The sequence below is a fragment of the Ochotona curzoniae genome, unplaced genomic scaffold (genome assembly GCF_017591425.1).
Source record: "Ochotona curzoniae isolate NIBS_2020 unplaced genomic scaffold, NIBS_Ocur_1.0 scaffold_3223, whole genome shotgun sequence".
NCBI lineage: Eukaryota > Metazoa > Chordata > Mammalia > Lagomorpha > Ochotonidae > Ochotona > Ochotona curzoniae.
The window spans coordinates 6,647,921-6,672,795 of record NW_024467108.1 but is presented as its reverse complement, the minus strand read 5'-3'; the positions used below and the strand labels follow the sequence as shown (position 1 = coordinate 6,672,795).

Sequence of the window (24,875 nt, the reverse complement as noted above, 5' to 3'; positions counted from 1 at the left end):
ATGGCCACAATAGCCAGAGCTGGATCAGGCTGGACCAGGCTGAAACCAGGCGTCTGGAGCTTTCTCCGCATCTCCCATTTGAGTTCAGCAGCTCAAGCAGTTGTACCATCTCTCACTACTGCTTTCCCAGGTCATCATCAGGGAACTGGATTGGAAGTGAGTTTCAGATCACCACCCATATGGGATACCAGCACTGCAAGTAGTAACTTCACCTGTCACAGCACAACACGGGCCCCTCCTTCCCCCCCCCCCTTTTTTTTTTAAAGATTTATTTGTTTGAAAGCCAGAATGAGAGAGAGGAGTGGGGGAGTGGCAGGGAAGGGGTGGGAAAAATATATCTTTGGACAGCTAGAGGGAGGGGAGGAGAAAAGAAGAGGAGGAAGGGAAGGGATAGATAGATAAATTTTCCACCTGATAGTTGAACTCCCCAAATGGCAGCAACAGTTAGGCTGGGCCAATCCCAGATCAGGAGCCAAGAACTCGTTCTGGGTCTCCCCTGCGGGTGGGCAGGGCTCATGCATCAGCTGCTTTCCTAGGGACATTAGCAAGGAGCCAGACTGGAAATAAAACAATAAGTGAAAAATAAAAGTAAAAAATAGAAAGATTGGAAGTAAAGTAGCATTTTTTAAAATTTCACTTTTTGAGTCATTCTTTGTTGTGAACCTAAATAAGCTCATTTTTGTTGATTGGTTTTATATCATGCAACCTCTGGGTTGTTTATTCCTTTTTATTTTTAAAATCATTTTCATTCATTTGTGATGTTTATTAAAGAATGTCCACACTAGTTTTTCTTTAGCACACCTTAAACTTCTCCTTGCCTGGCTGCACCACTTTCTTTTTCCCATTGCTGGAGGTATGGCTGAAGGGCATTCAAAGTTACCTTTGGAATTAGTCCATGCACAGCTCAGATTGCACAGGTAATTTTTTTTAATAGCTATTTTTTCCTGCTCAGTTTTGCCTGCAGCAACTTGTAGGATCTTGTCCATAGAATGTCACCTACAGTGAAAAACTGATGCAAAGCTATTCTGGTGTTCCTGTTGGTTAATATCCTTACACCTTTACAGGTGTCTCCAAAAGAGGCAGTTGGTCTTGGCTATTTGCCAGGGTAGTTGGTAGAAGATATTGAAGGGGCCAGAGATGACACTTGGAAGATGTAGGAAAGCGTGGTCCCAAAGAATCTGGCTTCCTGGAGGAAGGAAGGGACTAATGGCAACCACAGGCCTGGACCATCATACTTCTCTGTTTCTTCAGGATGACATTGGAACTGTCATCAAGGGACAGGACAGAGATATCATTAAGCTTGGTACGGGGCATAGTAGAGCTTGGGAACATTTCTGGGTTGCTGAAGTAGACAGTGGTTTGCATGATGGTGGGCCAGAGTTGTTCATATGGGAGTTGAGAAAAAGATGCTCTCCCCTTCGCAGTACGCAGCTTAGCCTTCAGGCTTGATGATCCAGGCCAAGGAAGCTGATGTCTGCCAGTGTGCCTTCCTCTGATCACTGTTGCTGTTTTCTGCCCTGTAGGCTGTCTTCAAGACTTTCTGATTCTTTGACTTAGAGCAGTTATGACTGTGCTGCTTGCTCCCCACCCTATTTCCTGCTCCAAAGATGCTTCATGGCCTTGAGAAAAAGCTGCCTTATGAAAGGCTGAAGGACTGCTGTTCTGGAACCTGTGCTGCCTAGCCAGGCCCACCAAGTTGCAGTTAATGCTTTGCCCAGCTAGAATCTCCTGAGAGTTTCTGGCTTAACTTGTGCCAGAGGGTTGCCCCCATGTGGGTTGCTGGTGGCTATGATGTTGAACACTAGTCAACTCTCCTCTGTGGTCCAGGAAGTGTTACTGTTGGACAAGAAGAGATCTCACTCCCTGATCAGATAACTACAGATACACATATCTCAATGTCACAGTGCTCCTATTTTCAAAGTGCACCTGAATATAATCCTTGTGAATCCAAAAGTTGACAGCATCACAACCTCTTCTGCTGGGGTCTTGAAAAAGTCAATCTGAAACTCTTGTGGAGACAGAGTGGACCGCGAACTCTATGTCATGTTGCACTAAGTCTTTGAAGGGTGAGAAAGAGCCTGACCTTGCTAGGAAAGGCATCCCAGGCAGAAGGGCCAGCCAGTGCATGGGCCCTGCAGAGCAGGGAATAGGAAACACGTTCCAGTTGTCACCCTCTCCTGCTCATGTTTACTAATTCTAAAGATACTTTGTATGTAAATTCTTTAGAATTTTCTACATGCAAGATTATGTCATTTGCTAGTTGAGTTTTACTTCTTTCTAGGTAAATGCTTCAATTTATGTCTCTTACCTAATTAATCTGTAATCTTGTCAAATATCTATAAAATAGAATCTGTTGAATAGCAACAGCAAGGGCTTAAATTTAGGGGAAAAGCATTTGGTTGTTTATCAGGTAACTGTCCTATAAGCTGTAAGTTTTTCATGGTTTCTCTTTGTCAGGTTAAAAAAGTTGAAGTGCTGTTCTATTCCTGGCTTTTTTTTTTTTCCTAATCACGAAAAGGTGTTGAATTGGTTTTCTATATCAATAAAATGATCATATGGCTTTTTCCTCTTTATTTACTAATATGGTTTCTTCATGAATTCCTGTGTTGGAAAGTAGGCAAACGTTACATATCTGGAATCATATTTTATTTTATTACAAGTACTTATTGGGGACTAACTGCTTACCAAGCCTGTAGGACTACACAGATATGTAAGAAAGAGTCATTCATTCTAATGGAAGAGATGGGAAACACACAGGCTTAAACTTCAGAGTGCAAATACATGATAAAGACAATGTCTTATAGTGATGTGTGATGATTAAGAAGTTATCAGATGATTCCTATAGTGATTTTGTTTTTAGACTCCCCATTGATCACAAGATTGACATATTGTTAACTCCTTGTGAGTTTGGCTATTACTTTCTCTTCTCCAGGTATCAGCTTCAAGATTTGTCTATGGTAAAGTTAGACTTGATGGTATTTAAAAATCCCTTTAGTTACAACATGCTGTGAAATTACTTGGCTTTGGGCCTGAGCATATGGTCTCTTAGTTGAGATCCTGGCTGAGACTCTTACATCCCATATGGAAGTACTTGGGTTCAAGTTTTAGCTCTTCACCCGAGTTCTAGCTTCCTGTTTTTGTTCCCTCTGGGAATGAACAGGACATTGCTGCAATAGTTGGGTCTGTGCCACCCACATGGAAGATCTGGATTGAGGTCCTTTGACCTGGCCCGTCCCTGTCCATTGCAGTGAACCAGCAACAGGAGCTCTTTCCCTGTTTCTCACTCTCTTTTTATGCAGCTTGACTTTGGAGGAGATTCTTTCACTTGGGTCCTCTGGAAGAGCAAGTGACTGGCTGGGTGATTCTTCCAGTTCTGGTTCAGGTTGAGGCAGAGATGCTCTGCTTCTTAGCTGGTGTAATTACATGGTCTCCAATGTCATTCTACGTTGTGCTAAAATCACATGAATCTTGTAAAAGGAAGGGTCACTGGAGAAGTTGGCAGAAAGTGTTTGTGGGCTTAACTGTGCATTTAGCTTGCTGTTAAACATTAACAACTCAGTTTATTTCATGTTTCCATTTCTCATTTATTAAAGGGAAAAGAAAATAACACTTCTGTCATATAATCTCTAAGGTTGATACAAAGTATAAATGATGACCTACATACATGCAAAACTGTATACATGTGAGCTACTTGCAAAAGGTAGAATTGAAGATAATGTAACAAAAACAAAATGGCTAATAATACACATATATGTAATATTAATTATTATTACAGATGCTCTAAAATGCAGAGAATCACAAAATGTTACATATGATATGGCAAAAAATTCACTAAATAACAATTACATTTTAGGCTCCTACTATGTTCTTGGCACTTTTGATAGGTGCCTTAAATATTTTCTTCTACATTTCACAGTAACTATTTGTCCTTATTTTATAGATGAGGAAATTCAGAGAGACTAAATAGGCCAGAGGGCAAATCAGGAATCAGAATTGGCTCTAATTCCAGAGTCTATATTTTTTTCTATTATATTTTGCTGCCTTGGTAGACAGATCTTACCTGCCCCCACCTTGTTTTGCAAATGTCTTTATAATGTGGGTCATGTTAGTCCATTTTAAGAAAGGATAAAATTTGCTCTTGTTGACAGTCATAGCTTGTCCCCAAGTCTAAACAGTTCTGAACATTGGAGGAGACAGTGGGTCTGAAACTAATTTAGTCACTGGTTATTCAGACACTCACAACACTGGGCTAAAATGGAAACAAGGACTCTTGGAATAACATGGCCATTATCTTATTGTTGAGGGGACATTTGAGGTCATTAACCTCTGGACCACTCGATATAGGAGATAGAGGAGTCACTCCTGTTTTTCCTCACCAAAAAGAATTGTGTCTTCTTAACTTCAGCTTGACTCAGTGATAGGTTTTATTATCTTCTCTCTCCCTCTCTCTCTCTCTCTTTTTTATAATGTTTAGCATTTAATGATATCCCAATGCATAATGTTTTGAATCTTCAGTATCTGTCTTTGCTAGCATTTTTTATGTTGAAGCAGGAAGGAAATATGAAGCTCGTAGTGTGGTCTCAACCTTACTTTTAACTTCATTAGGTGACCCTGGAATGCTATCCTCTTTGTCCATTCGTACCACAACTGCTGCACTCTAGATCCTCATCCCCTCTTTTCTTTTTCATTAAGCATTTTTTTTAAGTCAGATTTTCTTTTTCTGAATCACTTGAGAATGGGTTGCTAGATCTTACAGTTGTTGGCACAAAGTATTTCCTGCATATTAAGGACATTCTTGGGTCTGTCAAGATTAGAAATTTAACATTGGTACGTCTTTTCTGTCTAATCTTTAGGCGTGTTCAGCTATCAAAATTACATGTTACATTTAGGTGACATATCTTTTCTTTTGTCGTTTTTTAAAGATTTATTTACTTTTTTTTATTGGAAAGGCAGATTTACGAAAGAAGGAGAGACAAAGAAAAATCTTCCATCCACTTGTTCACTCCTCAAGTGGCTATCACTCCGAAGCTGAGCTGATCAAAGCCAGGAGCCAGGAGCTTCTTCCAGGTCTCCCACGTGCATGCAGGGTCCCAAGGTTCTGAGCCATCCTCTGTTGCTTTTCCAGGCCACAAGCAGGGAACTGGAATGGAGTGGAGCAGTTTAGAACATGAACCAATGCCCATATGGGATCCTGGCACGTGCAAGGCAAAGATTTAGCCGCTGAACCATTGAGCGATTGCACCGGGCCCTATATGATATATATTTCTAATGTCTTCAATCTTTCCTTGACTTTGAAAACATTGAAACTTATTTTTGAAGATTTTGTTATTTTTGTGGAATATTTGTTATGTCAGGTATTTTGTAAATTGTCACCATTAATTTTTAGTTATGTGTCTTTGGTGGGATATACTGGTAGTGGGAGTATTGAAGATTTGATGCTGTTGTGTTTCTTCACTTAGTGCTGGTTTCATTGTGTCCCAGTTGTGCTGATGTTCACTTGGGATAGTGTCTGCCAGGCTTCTCTACTGCACAGTTAAGGGTTTTCCTTTGCCATTAATAAGTATTTTGTAGGACAGTGCTATGAAACTGTAAATATTCCTTTCCTTGCCAGACTTCCAATGTATTTAGGTATTTATGTCTGTAAGGACTCGTTTTTTTAAATGGTTAATAATCTGGTGCTAGTTTGTTTCAATGCTCAGTTTCTCTCTGATTTGGCTCAAAGGAGCCCCATTCAAGACAGTGTCTGTTTACCCTTAGCTTTTTCTGTTATTCTTTGAGTACTTCTTGGCTATCTGGCCCAACAAGGTATTCTAGGCTTGTGTTTTCTCTGTCACTGTCCTGGATTAAGTCTTTTCACCAAGGAGCCCCACGTTGCCCAGCTCCTTATGCACTGCAGCAGGCCACACTGCCTCTCTTTGGCTCCTGTCACACTCTGATGTCCCGCACGTCCTCCCCCATGTGCAGCTGTCCTTCGCACTCTGCTTGGGCTCTGCTTCTCCTCATCAAGCTGCCTGTCTCCCTTGTCCTTCTCCTTGTGGACTGTTTCTGCTCAGGTACTGACCACAATTTGGGCTACTGTCATCATCTTGAAATAGCTTATTAACTGTTCTGTCTCCTAGTTTTTTCTTTAACATTTTTGTTACAGCGATTTTTTTTTCAGTTTTTTTTTTTTTTTAATTGGAAAGGCAGATTTACAGTGAGAAGGAGAGATGGGGGAAAGATCTTTCTCCTGCTGGTTCACTCCCCAAGTGGCCACAATGGCCAGAGCTGAGTCGATACGAAGTCAGGAGCCAGGAGCTTTTCTGGATCTCCCACAAGAGTGCAGGATCCTGAGGCTCTGTACCATCCTCTACTGCTTTCCCAGCCCACAAACAAGAAGCTGGAAGGGAAATGGAACAGCCAGGACACAAATTGGCATGCATATGGGATCCTAGCACGTGCATGGTGAGGATTTAGCCATTGAGCCATCGCGTTGGGCCCTAGGACGATCTTTTTCTGAAATATGAGTCAAATCATGCTCCTGTTCTGCTTTAAAATTTGATTGATAGTTTCCTTTTGCGAGTGGAATTAATTTCAAATTTCATAGGCTAGTTAGTATTCAGGTCCCCTAAGATCTGACCAGAAACACCTTTCCTGCCTCTTATTAATTCCTCTGTGTACCTGTATTCCAACTGTGACTCTGGGTAGTCCTCAGACACTTCCTGGCATGTTGAACTGCTTTGCCTTTGCCCTCTCCTCTGCTGGCTTACACCTTCTAAATCGCTTGGAGTTTCATCCATGTCTGGTGGGGATGTGAGTCCAAGGCCAATAAGGAAAGTATCTGTAAATGGGATGGGGTTGCCTACTGAAGCCTCTTTGGTCTCCATAGTCAGATTAAAATAATAATAACAATATATATATTTATTTTATTTTTATTTCTATACACACACACACATACATATATATTTATATTTGAAAGGCAGACTTACAATGAGGAGAGAGAGAGAGAGAGAGAGAGAGAGAGAGAGAGAGAGAGAGAAAGATTTTACCTCTGCTGCTTCTGTAATGGCCAGAGCTTGGCCTGGTCTGAAGTTGGAAGCCAAGAGTTTCTTTCAGGTCTCCTATGTGAGTACAGGGGCCTAACGACTTATGCTATCTTCTGCAGCTTTCCCAAGCCATAAGCAGAGGGCTGGGCCAGAAATGGAGCCACTTGGATATGAACCGGCACTGTGCAGGCTGAAGTTTCACTTCCTAGGTCCTAGGTCACAGTGCTGGCACTTCCATAGGCAGATTTAACTCCTGATGGAATCACTTTGTTCTTCCTGTTTTCATTATTCACTTTTTGTGTACCTGTTGCTTGTGATTAATTGGATGCTGCTTGAATACAACCAATAGCTGACACTGCATCTAGTACATGCTCAGAGAAGACAGAATACTTGTCAAGGGAGTGGATTCTGTGGGGTGACATTACTATGGCAACAAATCTGTTCCTTTCACTTGAAGTCCATTCATACTCCCTGCTGAGGTTTGGCGTCTCTAGGTCTGGATATTTTCTCTGTTGAAGAACTCTGAGAAAATTATATATTCACGTTGTTGTTTTTCAAAAAAGACATTTATTTCTTTTAAAGGTAGAGTGAGAGAAAGAAATAAAGGTAGAGATAGCTCTTCCATGTCTTCACTCCTCAAATCCAGTGATGGCTGCAGATGAGCCAGGCCAGATCTAGAACTCTGGGAGTCCACTCAGGTTCCCATTTGGGTGGTAGGGGACCAGGGCCTTTGCTGCTTTCCAAAGTACATTAGCAGGGAGAGAAATTAAAAGTGGGACAGCCAGGACTTGAATTGGGACTCTGAGTGCCCCTATAGCTCTCTTCTTTTTGTAAATTCTAAATGTGTCCTTTGATGGAAACACATTTTGTTTTGTCATCTCAAATAGAAGAATTCCTTGCTGCTGTCATTTAGGTATTTAAAACTGCAAATAATAGCTACTGCATCACCCTTCCAAGAAAGTGTCTCCCAAGCTGAAGGCCCAGCATTGTGACAACATGTGTCTGTCTGCCATTCAGTCTGTCTCTGCAGGAGCACTTAAACTGATGTGTTAGCAAGGGGTTTTAAACTGTATCAGTGACTTAGCCAGTCTATATTGTATCAGTCTGTGTAGTGGCTGTGGGCAGAAAGGAAGCATCACAGGCTAGGTCCTTTATAGGATGAGAGTGTCTGGGGAAGAACAGAAAGCTACGAAATGTAATTTTTAAAAAAGATTTATTTATTTTTATTGCAGAATCAGATATACAGAGAGGAGGAGAGACAGAGAGGAAGATCTTCTGTCCAATGATTCACCCCACAAGTGACCACAATGCCGATCCAAAGCCAGGAGCCAGGAGCACTTCCAGGTCTCCCACATGGGTGCAGGGTCCCAAGGCTTTAGGCTATCCTCGACTGCTTTCCCAGGCCATAAGCATAGAGCTGGATGGGAAGTGGGGCTCCCGGGATTAGAACCAGTGCCCATATGGGATCCTGGTGCATTCAGGGCGAGGACTTTAGCTGCTAGGTCACTGTGCCGGGCCCAGGAAATGTTATTTTAAAATTATTTATTTACCTTAGGGCCAGCACCATGGTGTAATGATTTAAGCCTCCACCTGTTGTATAGGCATCTCACATGGACACTGGTTTGAGCCTTGGTAGTCACGACTCCATGTCTGATCCAGTACCCTGCTAATGGCCTAGGGAGGATATGGAGGAAGGTCCAAGTCCTTGGGTTCCTGCACCCATATGAGAGACCGAGAGGAAGCTTCTGGATGCTGGCTTTGGACTAGTCCAGCTCTGGCATTGCAGCCGGAGCGTATCAGTGGATAGAGGTTCTCTTTCTCTCCATCTCGCCTCTTTTAGTAATTCTACCTTCCAAATAAAAATCAATAAATATTTAAAGAGTATTTATTTGACCAACTTTAAAAGGTAGAGACAGACAAAAATCCTCTGTCTTCTGGTTTACTTTCCAAATTCCCACAGACACTGGGGCTGGGACGGGGCTGAAGCTGGGAGCTGGAACTCAGTGAGTTTTCTACATAGGCGGAAGGAACTCAGCGATTGCAGTCATCACCTGCTGCCACCACCCAAGGTGGAAGCAGAGAGGCCAGTGCTGTGGTAAAGAGGGTTAAGCCTCTACCTGCAATGCAGGTGTCCCATACTGGGTGCCAGTTCAAGTCCCAGATGCTCCACTGCTGACACAACTCCCTGATAATGCACTTAAGAAGCAGAAGGTGGCTGAAGTGTTTGGTTCCCTGCCACCCCCACATGGGAGGCAAAGATGGAGTTCTTAGCTTCTGGCCTCAGCCTGGTCCAGCAGCATTGATTGTGGCCATGTGGGGAGTGCAACAGGAATTGGAAGATTTCTCTCTCTGTCTGGAACTCTGCCTTTTAAATAAATAAATAAATAAGTAAATAGGAGCAGAACAGGGAATTAGACTCAGGCAGTGAGTCTAATTTGAAGTGGAGTGTGGGCATCCCAAGTTGTGCCTTAGCTTTTGTGCCAGACACCTGCCCTGGAAACATTCCTCTTTAGCCCTCCCTGTGAACCACACTTTTGTTTTGCCAATTCATAGCTTCAGGTCCTTTCCCATTCTTTCTTTCTTTTTTTAAAAAATTTATTTATTTCTATTGGAAAGGAGAATATACAGGGAGGAGGAGAGACAGAGAGGAAGATCTTCCTTTTTTTTTTTTTGCTGTAGTTTCACAGGTTTTTTTTTTGACATTTTATTATTATTATTATCATTTTAATATACAGTTCCTTATTTCCTTAACCCAGTCCCAATTCCCTCCCCCTCACCTAATTCGAGAGGAAGATCTTCCATCCGATGGCTCACTTCCCAAGCAGCCGCAATGGCAGGAGCTAAACCATTCCGAAGCCAGTGCCAGGAGCTCTTCCGGGTCTCCCACATGGGTGCAGGGTCCCAAAGCTTTGGGCCGTCCTCCACTGCTTTCCCAGGCCACAAGCAGGGAGCTGGATGGGAAGCGGGGCTGCCGGGATTAGAACCAGTGCCCATATGGGATCCTGGTGGGTTCAAGGTGAGGACTTTAACCACTATGCTATCACGCCAGGCCCCCCATTCTTTCTTTACACCCCCCTTTCCCTGCCGCTCCCCATTGTGCACGCACACACACACACATACACACAACTTATATACCAAGTGTGAGAGCACCTTCATCCACTTGTTCACTTTAAAATGCCTGCAATAGCCCTGGCAGGGGACCAAGCTTGGTTATCACAACTCTGTGTAGGTTCCACATGGATGGCAGGTGCAGTCATTGCTGCCTCCCAGGATATGCATTAATGGGAAGCTGGAATCAGAAGCTGGAGCTAGGATGGAACCAGGTGCCCTGACAGAGTACACAGGTGTCTTAGCTGTCTAGATCAGAGGCTCATCTCTCGACTTTCTTTCGTGTTCTGAAATTGAAATGTCAGATTTCAAAACATAAACTCTGTTTTGTTTTGTACTCATAGCAAAGACATGTTAGAAAAAAATGTAGTTCAGTTTTGTTTTTCTTGTCAACCTTTCAGTCTAGCTAAAATAATTTTAAAATTAACATTAGAGCACCTTCTATTACAATATAAACATAATATGTGTATATAAGTTATAACCAGATTTCTTTTAAAAAAATGAGATCCCAAGCTTTCTTGCTACTGAAATCCTTCTTCTTGCTATAAGTAAGCTTAAACTCCAACTGTAGTGCTCTACCAGGTCCGTCAAGATTCCCAGAAGAGAACCACCAGCAGGGCTTGTGTTGTAGTGCAGTGGATAAAAACTGCTGCCTGTAACATCCCACATGAGCACTGGTTCAAAGGCTGGCTGGTCCACTTCTCCAGCTCAGCTCTATGCTGATGCGCCATGAAGAGCAGTGTAAAAATGGCCTAAGTGTTGGGCCCTTGCGCTCACATGGTAGACACGGAAGAAGCCTAAGCCTCCTGGCTTCATTTGGCCCAGCCTCAGTATTGTCTCTCCCTCTCTTTCTGTAACTCTTTCACATAAAGAAACTAAATCTTTAAAAAAAAAAAAAATAAAAGAGTCTTTTGTAAAAGATGACAACTATTAAAGCTGCATTTGAGCAGCCATTGACAAAGCAAGTTTATACTTATTAGCCGATTTAATTCTTGTATACAGTCCTTTGAAATCCTCCTTACCACCAAGGCCCAGCCCTAAGCCATCTCTGGGACACCTGCTGGAACCTACTGAGCACCTACTGTCACCTCCACCTCCTGCTGCGACACAGATGCATTCATTATAGCTCTTCTCATGTAGACTTTAGTGAAGTGGGAACACCTTGAGGGAAGGCACCTGCACAGCACAGTTAAAGCATAGTGAATGTTCAATAATTGTTACATGAACAGACTGGAGTAAGTTAAGAAGAATAGCTAACATCTCTATTTTTAAAGAAAGATTTATTTGTTTTTATTGGAAAGGTGGTTATGCAGAGAGAAGGAGAGACAGAGAGGAAGATCTTCCGTCCGATGGTTCACTCCCCAAGTGGCCACAACGGCTGGAGCTGAACCAATCCAAAGCCAGGAGCTCTTCCAGTTCTCCCACGCGGGTGCAGGGTCCCAAGGCTTTGGGCTGTCCTCGACTGCTTTCCCAGGCCACAGGCAGGGAGCTGGATGGGAAGCGGCACCCATATCGGATCCCAGCGTGAGCAAGGCAAGGACTTTAACCACTATGCTATCGTGCTGGGCCTGAATATCTCCATTTTAAAAAGCTGAAACTTGAAGTAACTTTCCAAAGTTCTCCTGGATAAAACTATATCTCATTTATTCTTGACTTTCCATTGAAGGCCCCTGTTTACAACATTACCCTTTGCTGGTACTTGTTAGTGTACAAAAGGAGTGTCAGACTAGGAGTCAGAAGTCTCTGACAAGAGAGCTCTGTCCTCAGACAAACCACTGAACTTCTCAAACCATCAGTTTTCTCATTCTTCAAGCCCGATTACACTCTCCTTTGGAAAACCCTGTGAAGATTATGTAAGATGAAGTGAGTCAAAGTGGCTAGAGAGAGGCGTAACATTATAAATTAGACCAAGGATAGCACTTAGGCGGATGATGCCTACTGTCTGTGATGAAATCAAAGTTAGGGTCAACCCCTAGAACAGTTACATCATTTATCTGAAAAACAGCCCTAAGAAAAAGTTGGTTTTAGTACTCTCAACCTGCACAAGATGAAACTAGGTCATGGAGAGCTTAATATCTGCCAAAGATTGTAAACAGTGGATGTCAAGTTGGAATTCAAAGTCAGCTTCATTACATCCTAAAGTTCATCACATCTATGCTGCTCCCCAGACAATTAGAAAATGAAACAAAAGCTTTTGTTTCTCTGATTTCAGTCATCATTAGGCAGATACAACACTGCTAATCAAATTTAGGCCTGATTAATACGTACACCTATTACACCTTGCTTCAGTCCTTAGGGAGGCAAAAAGTGAGTTTAAAAATGTATATGTACATACATACACATGGAAACTCCATACTGGCCTTGGTGCTTGTAAAGAACTGAAACACTTTTTTAAAAGATTTGTTTCTGAGACAGTTACACACACACACACACACACACACACACATACAGATCTTCCATCTATTTATCCCCTAAATGGCCACAATGCCAGGGGCCTGACAAGGCTGAAACCAGAAGCCGGGAACTGTATTTGGGTTGCCTATATGAATGACCACCTTCCATTGTTTTGCAGGCACATTAGCAAAGAACTGGGTCAGAAGTGGAGCAGCCAAGACTCCATCTGCTGCTCCTATGAGTTTGGAATGTTGGTTTCACAGATTTAAAAAAAAATATTTTTATTGGGAAGACAGATTTGCAGAGAGAAGGAGAGACAGAGAGAAAGATCCTCTGTCCATTAGTTTACTCCCCAAGTTGCCGCAACAGCTGGAGCTGAGCCAATCTGAAGCCAGAAGGTTCTTCTGGATCTCACATGGGTGCAGGGTCCCAAGGCTTTGGGCCATCCTTTACTGCTTTTCCAGGCCACAGACAGGGAGCTGGATGGGAAGTAAAACAGCTGGGATATGAACCGGCACCCATATGGGATCCTGGCACATGCAAGGTGAGGGATTAGCCACTAGGCTATTGTGTCAGGCACAGATTGGGTATTTATGAAGCAACTGAACATTACTCAAATTCGGTGACTTTTAATGTGGTTTTTATTTATTTGTATAGTGGTACCTGTGTTTTGTGAAGGTGCTTTATTCTTGACTGGAATATAGTAACAATGAGAAAAAAATACACACACATATGTGTGTGTATATATACATGTACATACATATATACATACACCAATTGTATGAAGTCCAGAAGGGAAAAGAAATATTATCTGATACTTTTAATAAGTTGGAGTAAATGTTACAGGGATTCTAAGAAACCCTCATAGATGCTGGTATATGAACTGTATCCTAAAGCTCCATCAGAGGAGAAGGTTATGGGAGAATAATTTGATGCTATTTTTTTTGCAGCTGAAGAGTTAATACCTCAAAGGCTGTTCATTTCATTATTTGATGCTTCTGATTACTGTAATGTTCTTAAAGCAGTTTCTCTCACCCTCCTCCCTTTCGTTTGTTGTTTTCTCCCCTCCCATCCTCCTGTCTTTGTCTCTATTATTCGGAGGATGAAAGGTGATTTTTATGATATGATAAGAAAGCTGCTCTTGAGACCACTGGAAGCCTGCGTACAGACTTCTGGTTGTCAGGGTTTCTGTGGTTTCTGACTGACTTACCTTTTCAGTTCTTTATTTACTCTCCATTACTTATGGCCATTACAACCTTCTACCATTGGAACCTTTATTTATTCTGCCATTACTTATTGCTGTGTGAAGGGAAGAATTCCAAGATCTAGAGATGAAGGCAAAAGGAGTTTTACCATTGTGGAGTATATATTCTAGTGGAAGGAATCTACTAATAGGCAGGTGAATGTGTCAGTGGATAGTGTGTGTTAGGATGCAAGTAAAGTAGGAGACTGTAGGATAAAGAGTACTGAGGGAAATGGGATAGAGGTTTTTGTCATTTTATTACAAATATCAAAGAAGGACTTTCTGAGAATGACATTTGATCAGAGGCTTGAAGGAAGGGAGGGAAGGAATCATAGGGCTGCCCAGGACCTGTGCTGGGAGTGTTTTCATGCAGAGAAGCTGTAAGTAAGAAGAGCCAGGAAGAAGGTGCATGCAGCCAGTTGGAGAAGGCCAAGGCGCCTGGAGCAGAGCAAAGGAGGGAGTAGCACGGCGAGATGGGAGACCACAGCAGGGGGCGGGGAGGTGACGTAGGGCTTGTGTGAGGACCTTGGCTTTTACCTTGAGTGATTTGAAAAGCTGTTGAAAGGTATTTGAAATGACAGTGATAGAATGGAAATTGACGTTTAAACAGGGGTCACTTAGGGAAAGAATGGATCAGCTAAGAAGGCTGTTGCATTTTGGGCTGGTTAGTTCTTTGACTATCCTGTGCGTTGTGGGACATCCCTGGTTTGTGCCCACTAAATGCCCGTAGCACTTGTCCAAATTTTTCAACACAAAATTTCTCTGACTTTCCAAATGTCACCTGAGGAGCAAAGTCCAGTCCACCCCCTCTCCTGCCCTTCTTGAAAACCAGTGGTCTAGACAAAAGTTGCTGGTGGTTTGGATCGGGGTGGTGAGAGTAGAGGTGATGAGAAATGATTAGAATGTTTTGAAGGTAGAGTTGATATGGCTTGCTGGTGAATTCATTGTGGAGCTGATGAAAAGTGGAGTCCGATATGAGTCAGGTTTTTGGCTAAAAAAAAATAGCCACAATTGAAGTAGGGGGACAACTGGAGGAGGATGACACAGATTTGGCTGCTGTTGTCCTTAAAAAGGATTGTTTCTTGAAGGTAAAAACTAGGTCTTTGGGCCCACTGTGGTAGCCTAGCTGCTTAAGTCCTCGCCTTGCATGCACCGGGATCCAGTATGGGCATCAGCTCTAATACTGGCAACTCCGATTCCCATCCAGCTCCCTGCTTGTGGCCTGGGAAAGTAGCCGAGGATGGCCTAAAGTCTTGGGACCCTGCACCCATGTGGGAGACACGGAAGAGTCTCCTGGCTCCTTGCTTTGGATCAGCTCAGCTCTGGCTGTTGCGGCTGCTTGGGGAGTAAATCATTGGACAGAAGATCTTCCTCTCTGTCTTGCCTCCTCTTTGTAGATCTGACATTGCAGTTAAAAAAAGAATAAAACTAGGTCTTTGTATCCATAGTGACTAGCAGTCTAGCACTGTGTCATAGTGTTAGCACATGCATGCGCCTGTGTTCAAACATGGTGAGTGAATGGTGGGTGTATATACTGTTTCCTTGAGTGACCAGATGATTTTCTGTGTTTTAAACAGATTTCATATTTTTTCTTCTGCTTGAGCCTCTGTTTTTGTGTTTCTTTTGTGGGAAATCTGAAAAACAAGATTTTACTCCTTTTTCATTATCCAGCCCAAATACTGCTTCTTCTGTTAAGTTTCCCCTTAGTTCTACAGATTCTGCAGATATACTTAATGTTTCTTTGTGCTTCTTTGACTTGTTTGAACTGGAAGTATATTGACTTGTGATTAATTGCTTTATGACCGACTATCATAAGTAGATTTTATTTTTAAAAAATCTTCACAGTAGTTTTTAAAGGTTGTAATTGACGAGGTACAATTGTATGTATTTGTTGGGTACAATGTGATGTTTTGATATGTGTATCCATAGTGGACTGCTTAAACCAGCATATCTGTCATCTCAAATATATATCATCTTTGTGATGCGAACATTTAAAGCCTTTTTATCTATTTTCAAATATATAAATTATTAACTATAGTCATTGCACTACACAGTAGAACATCAGAACTTATTTCTCCTGTTTAACTGGAATTTTGTACTAAATAACCACTCTGTTCCCTTTCCCTATCCTCTTCGCGCTTCTACCCCAGCTGTGATAATCACCAGTCTATCATCTTTTTCCATGAGTTTGACTTCGTAGGCTCCTGCGTTTGATGGAGATCATGCTGTATTTATCTCTCTGTGCATGGTTTATTTCACTTAACGTAGTAGACACCAGTTAAATGTATAAGCTGTTAGGTTGAAAGCTATATTTCCTAAACACAACCAGTTTTCTTGCAAAGCTTTTTATTTATTTACTCATTTGAAAGAATGATTGGGGGAAGAGAGAAAGAGAGAGACAGAGACTGAGTCTATTCACTGTTTACTCTTCAGGTACCCTCAATAGCTGTGACTGGGCTAGGTTGAAGGCAGGGGCCAGAATCCATATCAAGGTCTCGAGTATTGGGTTATCATCTGCTGCCTCCCAGATACATATTCAGTGGGAAGCTGGATTGAAAGTGGAAGAGTTGGGACTCAGACTGGCACAGTGATGTAGGATGTGGTTGTCTCAAGCGCTGCTACAACACCCATCTCCAAATTTTCTAGATATTATTATTGATATTCATCATTGATAATAAAGTTAGCAGGCATTGCAATGTCATATAGCTGTAAAGGCCAGATGAGTAACTTTAAAGGGCCTGGTTAGGGCTAAGGTGAAGAGAAAAAAATGCTGGCCAAGATGCATGGTTTATGAGAATAATTTTTGAATTGTTTGCTCTGCAAGCCAAAGGGCTATATAAGTGCAAGGAGTTATTGCACTTAAAGTTAAGCTAATTGCTCACTTGCATAAATTTTAGGAAGTCATTTGATATCTCAAGGATTTAATTTCTTTGTTTAAATGTGCTGCTTCATCTTTAAAATCCCTTATATATCATTTACTTCTGTTTTTTCAGTTTTTAAAAAAAGGTTTTGGTGGCCTAGTGGCTGGGCTCCTTAGCTTGCATGCACCAGGATCCCATGTGGGCACCGATTCTAATCCCGGTGGCCCCGCATCCCATCCAGCTCCCTGCTTGTGGCCTGGGAAAGCAGTGGAGGACAGCCCAAGGCTTTGGGACCCTGTATCCACATGGGAGACCCAGAAGAGGTTCCTGGCTCCTGGCTTCGGATTGACCCAGCTCCAGCTGTTGCGGCCGCTTGGGGAGTGAATCATCGGATGGAAGATGTTTCTCTCTGTCTCTCCTCCTCTCTGTATATTTGACTTTCCAATAAAAATAAGTGAATGTTATTTGCAATAAAAATAAATATTAAAATCTTAAAAAAAACATTTAATTTTACTTGTTTGAAAAGCAAGGTAAGAGAGAGGGTCACGCAGTGAGAAATCTGTCTGTTGATCACTCCCCAAATGGTCACAGTGGAAAAGCTGGGCTAGTCTGAAGCCAGAAGCAAGAAGTCACCAGCTTTTTCTGGGTCTCCTGTGTATATGCAGGCACCCGAAGACTTGTTCCATCGTCTTTTATTTTCCAGGTACATTAGCAGGGAGCTAGATCAGAACTGGTGTAGCTGGGACTCCTACCAGGATCCATATGAGATGCTGATGCCACAAGGCAGAGGCTTAACCTACTGTACTGTGGAGCTGGCCCTTTTTTTCACTTCTGTAGCTAATTATTTTTCCCTTGATTACAGACTCTTAGCATCAGTAATAAATAAAACCTCCAACATCTTGCACATGTGTCTAGATTTCATTAATCTTATGTTTCATTAGAAGTAGCCAAATTTAGCCCAGCTTCCTATGGCAGTGTCCACCACTGAAAAAAAAATGGTGTAGGAGCCAGCTGTTAGCCCTCTCTAGTGATGAAACCAGCATTTGGTTTTCAGAATTGAAATCTAAAAAAGAAAATGTGTAATTAGGTTTATTTATTTATTTTACAAATATGGAATTTTAAGAAGCATTTTAATTTATTTAAGAGAGAAAGTGAGACAGAGATAGAGACAGAGTCTTCCATCTGCTCTTTACTCCCCAGATGCCTGCAGCATCCAGGACTGAACCAGGCTGAAACCAGAAGGGAAGATGGATCAGGAGCAGGATGGGAACTCAAACGCTGGCATTCTGATAGGGTATACTGCTGTCTCAAGTGGCATCGTAACTGCTGTGCGTTTTGTCACTATTTAAAGCCTGAATTAAAAAAAAATATTATTTTGTTTTTATTGGAAAGGCAGATATACAGAGAGGAGGAGAGACAAAGAGGAGGATTTCTGTCTAATGGTTCACTCCCCAAGTGGCCACAATGGCTGGAGCTGAGCCAATACAAAGCCAGGAGCCATGAGCTCCTTCCGGGTCTCCTACGCTGGTGCAGGGTCCCAAAGCTTTGGGCCATCCTTAACTGCTTTCCCAGGCCACAAGCAGGGAGCTGGATGGGAAGCGGGGCTGCCGGGATTAGAACCAGCACCAATATGGGATACCAGCGTGTTCAAAGTGAGGACTTTAACTGCTATGCCTTTGTGCCAGGCCCTAAAGCCTGAATTTTAAACAGATTCTTATGTCTAGTAGTTTTCAGAACTGTTACCCTCACCATGAATCTCAGGGCTTTTTTAGCAGTTCTGCTTTTCTTTCTAACAAAGAGGTCATAGAGAGGATAGCCTTTTCTACATCTTTTTCCAGTGCTTTCTGGAATCAGTTTACCCACCATTTTTGTCTGCACCTCTTGGATCATGAATTCCATCATTTTCTTTTGGATTTGGCATGTCTGTTGGTGCTGAATCTAAGAAAGTGGTCTTTCATATTTGCTGGTTGCATCTTTTAGTGAAACCAGCAATGAACAAAACACATGACCATTGATAGTCTTGACACCAATGTGAGCTCAAACCATGGTGTGTCATGTTTTGATCATTGCATCCACTTTGTTACGAGCCATGCTCTTTGTTAAGAGCCATGCTGTGGAAGTTAGGTAGTTTTTGTCTAACCATCCTCAATTATTAACTTGACTTTTTTGTTTGTTTAGGCAAAAAACAATTTGTTACTCACAGCAATAACAATAACAGAAGCCTAATTAGCAGCATTTTGTTGTCATTTTTTGAGCCCAGTTCCCATAGAGCAGAATGAGAAGGGTCACATGGCACCTGTGTACACATGCATTGCATTCCAGAGAGGAACACAGATCTTAGGGAACTCATTCTCTAAATAATGAACTGTAAACATAGCCATCCCGTGCGATTATTTGCCGGGAAGCACAGTCGCTGTCACCCAAGGTGTGGAAAGGATAGTCCAGGGTGACAACATAGAGTCTTAGGAGACCTGTGAGGATTTGTTGCCTAAGAACCCTAAAGGAAAGACTTCTTTGCTTGCATATCACACAGCATAAAAACATAAAATTAACACAATCAGTGTTTTGACATGTTTATATAAAATACAGAAAGTTACAGAGAACATAAGTAACAGTGTTTCACTTTTCGTACTATGAGTAACATTAGCTAGACTGATCCTTCAGCTTTATAGCTTTAGCATTTTTGGAGAACAAAATATATTCCTAGAACTATGAAGGTTTGCATGGCTTTTTCCCTCCATTATACTTTATATATATTATGTAAATATGTTTTATGCTAGTACATTTATCTCTTAAAATTTTGCTGTCATATCGTTGCTATATGGAGAGCATTTACTATTAATTGAATTTTTAAATGCTTTATCATTTTGTGAATCAGCATGACTTGCTTCAAACACTTGGTCCTTGATGCCTTTAGATGTAGTTTTAGTACATCAAGCCATTATGACTAGTATTTCTCCAGTATTTATTCATCATGCTATCCTTAGAAAATGGGTTAACAAATTTCTTTCTGACTTCTATTTTGCTACCTTTTGTATGATGCTTGTTCTTACCAGTTGCCATGGTGCAGCATGAGAACCAAAAGGTGAATTGGATTTTTCTTGTTGAAAATATCAGTGGTCCTGCCTAATGCCAAGAGACAGATATTTTATTGTTCCTTCTACTCCATCCTGTTTATTTTGCTTATTCAGGTTTTTAGTGTAATGGGATTTGTTTGTTTAAGCTTCATATAAACAGTCTTCCCTGTTAGTGCTGACTTGCTAGAGATGTACACCATTTTTTGGTCACCTTTAATCCCTCAATCCTAGTACAGACAAAGGCAGGTAATGGAGATTTGAAAAATGTTTGCAAAGATGGTGTACTTATTAGATTTCCAGGTGACAAAGACTGGAAAGGAAAACTAATCTGCTAGGGGTACAGAAAAAGCTTGAAAGGGTGAGAGAGAGACAACAAATGAAATTTGAGAGGATGACAGTGAAAGTTTGCATCTTAAGTGTCAAAGAAATGGCAGCATATGGGCAGACTGGAGGAGACACAGTGTGGTGCTGTTCTTACCAAAGTGATGGCTGTACTGCCTAAGCTCTGTATCAGTCAAAGACTAATGCAGCCTCAGCCTGAGTTATTGGAAGTATTAAGTACAGTTAAAGAAAGTGATAGTCTCACTATGTCATGTAGGAGATAGACTGTACTTAACGGTATTATGCTCACCTTGAGGTATCAGGCAGTAAGATCATTGCAAACAGAAGTATGTTTGGGGCAGTTTCAGAACACCACAATTCAAAATGGACTTGATCTTAGCCAAAGGCAAAGAAGTGGCTACAATTCGAAGTCTGAACTATTCCTAGTCTATAAGGAGATAGGCATAAAAATTAAGGATATTCAGAAACTTTCACAGTGATTTGACAGTGTGTGTCATGAATGTAGTGAAAGAGAAAAAGCTATTGTGTAAATTTTTAAAAAGTATGTATTTTATTTGAAAGGCAGACTCACAGAAAAATGGAAAGATACAGAGAGAAAAACCTTCCCATCTCCTGGTTCACTCTCCAAATGACCACAACAACCAGAGTTGAACAAGGCTGACGCCATGAGCCTAAAACTCCATCTGGGTCTCCCAAACTGTTGGAACCCAAGCACTCGGGCCATCTTCTGTGATCTTGCCAGGCACATTGGCAGATATCTGGATCCGAGGCAGCCAGGGCTTGAACTGGCACTCAGATTGGATGCTGATGTTGCAGAAGGAAAGTTTTGTCCTCTGTCCCAAGGCTGACCCTTCTAGCTTGTATACCCCTTTTTTCCTTAATAGTTTCCTATTATCTCAAGCTTTATTTTAATAGACTTAATTTTTTTTAAAGTTTTCATTTATTTATGTATTACGCGTGGGAGAGAGATGTCCTATCTGTCTGTTTCTTCACTCCCCAGATGTCTGCAGTGATCAAGGCTGGGCTTCTGCATGGGTGACAGAAAGGGACCCAATGACTTGAGCTATCATTGCTGCCTCACTGGTTCTGCAGTAGCAGGAAGTTGGAGTCAGGAGTCAGAGACGGGAGTTGAACCCAGCTTCTTTCATGTAAGAGGTGGGCATGCTAGCTACTAGACTAAATGTCCACCTTCATTTATTTTATTTTTAACATTGTTTACATAGTTGAGAGTAAAACATGTTAATGTGAGTCTAATTAAGGTGGAGAGGGTCAAGGTATGGAAAAATGTAAGTGGGAAAAATATTTCAGTTTTTTTTCCCCTCATATATCCTCAGAGAGGGAAAGGGAATAGGCCTTGTTATCAAACTACACCAGCACCCAGAAATGGGGGAACATCATTTAATGATGCCTTAGAGACCCTGATGCGGGGAAGAGTGTTCTGAGGCTGTTACTTGAGTGGTTTTGATAGTTCTGAGATGTTGTCGGCTTCGTTGCACCAGTGTTGAAATTGCTAGATATTACAGGAAGCCATGGTTCACAACAAACTGCCAAAATGTTTTCCAAAGTATTTGTACCATTTGTACTATATCTGCCATCGATGAATTAAGGATCCTTTTGCCTTACATTGTTATAAGACTTAGTTTAGTCAGTATTTAAGATTGTAGCTGTTGCAATAGGTATGTAATAGTACCACATTGTTTTGATTTGTAACTTACCTGTCATGTGTTTACCTTTTTAAAAAATTTTATTTTTGATGATGCTTACATAGTTGATTAAGGTGGGAAGGGTTGAGGATTAGGGGAAAGTGGGTGAGACCATTGTTTACAGATTCTCTTTTTCTACTTCCTGTATCTGGGGAAGAGGGGATATAAAGGGAGAAGTTGCACCCAGCCTCCCTGTCACACCATTACCCGGTGATGGGGAATGGCCACCCAATGTCATCCCAAGGTCTCCAATGTGGAGCATGTGCCAAGAGTTCTGCTCAGGTGGTTTCAGTAGTTCTGAAATGCTGTTGATATTGCTGCTCCAAGGATGAGGAAATCCTTCCAAGGTTGATTGGCTGACAGTTCACCTTAGAGTCTCCATTCACCCAGATATTTGCTGTCAATATTTGAATGGAGTAGTTGACCAAATTGTTCTGTCCTCCTTCCTCTACTATGATAACAAATGCCCTTTTCAGGCTCCAATGGACTGCCATACCCTCCATTTGCTTCTGGACATGCTGTCCATTGCTCCTTCTAAACCACTGAGGAGGCCCAGTTCTGATGCATGCACTCCACAGTCAGATCACAAATCCTACGATTCTCCCATGGTTGGAGTTTTGTTCCAGTGGGATAGTCTCTTTGATGGGTGCTGCCACTTAACCCTGCTCAGTCTGTTCCCATCTCTGGCTCATGCAAACTAGTAGGTGTGATAGCCTAGCCTGGCATGACCCACACTCCAGCCTGGCTCCTGTACATGCCAGTGGGCTAAGATTAGTTGACCCATCTCTTCCTATCCCTCCAGAACCAACCCACACACTTGTCAACAGGTGGAACTGCCTTGCTTGTCCTGACCAACGCCCAGGCCTGAATGACTTGCTTAGCAGTGGGAGCTGTGGCCCACAAGAGGAATTTCCCAAGTTCTCCTACCAGGCCCACTCCCAAACCCATATCTCACATGTGCTGGTGGGTGCTAGGCCCTTACCTGGCATAGTCTGCCCCCTCTGTCCTGGCTTTTGAGTGAGTGGTGGATGTTGTGATTTGGCCCATCCCAAACCCTCTTCTTGGGTGTTCTTGTGGGTGTTGCAGCCTGGACCATCCCAACCTGTTCCCAACCCCAGTACACATGAGTGTCAGAGGGTTCTATGGTCATGTGTAGCTCAGCTTGTCACCACCCCCCAGCTGTTAAGCAAATGAGCAGAAATTGTAGTTTCACAGAGGTGGACCCACATATCTCCTACAGAATCTGCCCCCATACCTGGTTTTCTCGTGTGCTTGATGTTGTCATGGCCCAGGCTAACATAACTCATCTCCTGTTCTGACTCACTGGCTGATGCTGTGATCTAGCCCTGCCAGGTAGGCCCCCCCAGCCCTAGCTTTTGTGTGCACTGGTGGGTGGTGGTTGGCGGTGGTCAATGCTGACTCGTCTAGCTTAGGTCCCCGCTTGGTCAAGAGCATCTGTCTGACCCAGAAAGGTTCTTGGGCTTCTCCCCTCCAAGCTGCTCAGTCTCAGCCCCCTCACTTACCTGCAAGTGCAGTGGCCTTGTTGGTGGAAATCCCCAGAAGTCCTTCTTCTTCTGTAACATATTCACTCAGTGGTCCCTCTGTCCTCGCATTCCCATATCCCTTTTCCTGAGCAATCCATAGTCCCTCTGTCTAGGAGGGCGTGGGTTCCCCAGGCCAGTCTTCCCATGCCCAGTCTTCTGGTGGGGTGGTACTCTGGCCTGGAGCTCTGCCTGCCCACCAGAGACCCAAGATCATAGATGGGTTCCCAGACCCAGTCCTCTGGCATGCGTGCAGGTCTTAGATCTTACTTCTCCACTCACTTGGAACACAAGTGCATGCGCAAGACCCCAGGCAGTGCCCATGGGCATGCCACGCTAGCCTGGACCCTTTCTGCCCTTGGGACTGAAACATGTATGTGAACTCAGCCCTGACAGCCCCCAGATCTGACAAGACCCCAGTACGAGTCCCCAGACCACAGAGCTCATGGAAGAGAGAGAAGCCACCAGGAGCTCTGACTCTGCAAAGGTGGAAGGAATCAGCCCATGTGTTTACCTTTTTAAATGATGCATCTTTTCAGATTTTTTTTAAAATTAAAAAAATTTTGTTTAGTATTATTGAGTCTTAATTCCTTGAAGTATTTTGGAAACAGTGCCTTAAAAAAAAAAAAAAGATTTTATCTGAAAGAGTTCCAGAGCAAGAGGGAGAGAGAGAAAATGTCCATCTTCTGGTTCTAGGTGGCCACAGTGGCTGGGGCTAGACAAAGCTAAGAACCAGGAGCCTCATCTGGATTTACCAAGTACTTGGGCCATTTGCTGCTGCTTTTCCCATCGCTCCAGGGAGCTGGAGTGCAAGTGGAGTAGCTAGGTCATGGAAGTGGTGCCCATACAGGATATTCATGTTGCGATAGTGACTTTTCCTGCTATGCCAGAATGCTGGCTCTATGCCTGGGAGTTTGATTCTAGAAAATCATTGCCAGCTCCATGGACTTCTAGATTTTTTCATGTGTTGTCTTCTAAACATCTTTTATCTTGAGTTTTACATTTAGGACCATGATCCATTTGACTTGGAAAGCATCAAGTCTGTTCAGGGCTAGGCTTTTGGGATGGTGCTAGTGGAACGTGAGCTCTTGCTCCTGCGTATGTTGCAGGAGTTGGGTTATGGTTATTAATCATATAGTTTGAAAACCAGTGACTGAGTCATAGGACTATTTCTTGCCCTTTATCCACTCCATATCAGTTGGCATGGGATCAACAGAACATATTAAAACTATTCTGAAACTGAGTTCCTGGGATAGAGATTTTCTAGTCTCTTTTTGACCAAGTCTTCCTTTAATGTGGGTGTCTTCCCTCTCTCCTCTTCCAAATTTGAGCCCTCTGTTGGAAAGGCACAAGTCTCAGGAGCCTGGTGATACTTTAACTAATGAGTGAGTTTTTTTTTTTCCTTATGGACTTCTCCTTATTCAGTTAGACTGACTGGGTACATTGGATGAAGTGTGGACATCTCCCAGGAAAGATGGATACATACTGAGTTTTTTCTTTAGTACACTTAAATTTATTCATCAGGCATAATTCTGGTTACTTGTTCTTTGCTCGGTAGAAGAGGGAAGTTACTACAATGAT

The 24,875-nt window shown here is 42.5% G+C and overlaps 1 protein-coding gene across 1 annotated transcript in view; it reads left to right on the top strand.

The window, feature by feature from the left end:
• The window catches only part of PAK1 (p21 (RAC1) activated kinase 1), a 142,561-nt gene that overhangs the window by 41,716 nt on the left and 75,970 nt on the right, over positions 1 to 24,875 (top strand). The gene's annotated exons all lie outside the window — the stretch shown is intronic.